The 1,347-nt window shown below is 34.5% G+C and overlaps 1 pseudogene; it reads left to right on the top strand.

Annotated features, from left to right (window-relative positions):
- Positions 1–292: 292 nt before the first annotated feature.
- On the top strand, positions 293–1,096 carry LOC115517118 (annotated as a pseudogene).
- The last annotated feature ends 251 nt before the right edge of the window (positions 1,097–1,347 follow it).

Below are 1,347 nucleotides of genomic sequence, written 5' to 3'. Positions count from 1 at the left end.
AACTTCCTCTACTTAGTAAAAAATATCTACAAAAACCATTATAGCTAATATCATATTTGTGAGAAACTCAAAAGTTTCCTACTAGGATCAGAAACAAGACAAGGATATCCCCTCTCACCACTCCTTTTCAACATTGTACTAGAAGTTAAAATAATGCAATAAGGCAAGAAAAGAAAATAAAGGTATACAAATTGGGAAGGGAGAAACAAAACTATCTTTGTTCACAGATGACATGATCATCTATGTCAGAAAATCTCAAAGAATCAACAAAAAAATCCAGGAGCTGATTCACTGCAGAGCCAAAGGGGGAGGGGAGAGGCCTAGAGGACACCAACATGAGCAAGTTGAAATCATCACAGAAGGATAAAATTCATCAGTTTATTAGCTTCACACACTCAAGTGAAAAAACAGTAGTAAGTTGTCTGTTTCAAAATGACTGGAGGTTAGATATTGCAACAGACTTTTTTTATCCAAAATCTTGAACTTTATATATGTGAGAGTATAAAAGGATCATTGGACAGGAAGAAGTTAGAACAGCTATACAATAGATACAAAGATCCTCAAGATGAAAATAAAATTGGAATAGATGGTATACAGAACATGTGTGATGACCTCGTACTTGATCCAGCCAGCATCAGTGCATTGATTATTGTGTGAAAGTTCAGAGCAGCAACACAGTGCAAGTTTTCCAAACAGGAGTTCATGAATGATATGACATAGAAAAACTAAATGCCCAGATACCCAAAATGGAACAAGAATTGAAAGAACCAGGATGATTTAAGGACTTTTACAAGCTTACTTTTAATTTTGCAAAGAATCCAAGACAAAAAGGATTAGATCTAGAAATGGCAATTGCCTGCTGGAATTTAGTGTTTAAGGGAGATATACATTCTTAGACTTATGGAATAAATTTTTATTGGAACATGATAAATGATCAATACCAAAAAATACTTGGAATCTTCTTTTAGATTTCAGTACAATGATTGCATATAACATGTCTAATTATCACAAAGAAAGAGCATGGCCTGTTCTTATTGATGACTTTGTGGAATTTGCATGCCCTCTAATTGCTGGGACAGAAAGTACAATAGTGTAGCACTAAAGGAACCTTCTAGAATATACACAGTCTGTATAATAAATACAACAGAAAATTGCACAGTCAATTTCTGCTGGCTGGACTGAACTGAAGATCAGTCCTCACAATTCAGACTGAGGGTTGTGTCAAAACTTTAAGGATATATCTTGGACCATATGGTATTTCATTCGTCTATTGGTGGTTTGGACTTATATTCTTGTCTGGGCTGATTTGAACATTCATAATTCCAATATTGCAGATTTCATTTTCTG

Source organism: Lynx canadensis, chromosome B3, assembly GCF_007474595.2.
Source record: "Lynx canadensis isolate LIC74 chromosome B3, mLynCan4.pri.v2, whole genome shotgun sequence".
NCBI classification, from domain to species: Eukaryota; Metazoa; Chordata; class Mammalia; order Carnivora; family Felidae; genus Lynx; species Lynx canadensis.
Note: the sequence above shows the minus strand (reverse complement) of the source record. Positions and strands in the feature narration are given on the sequence as shown.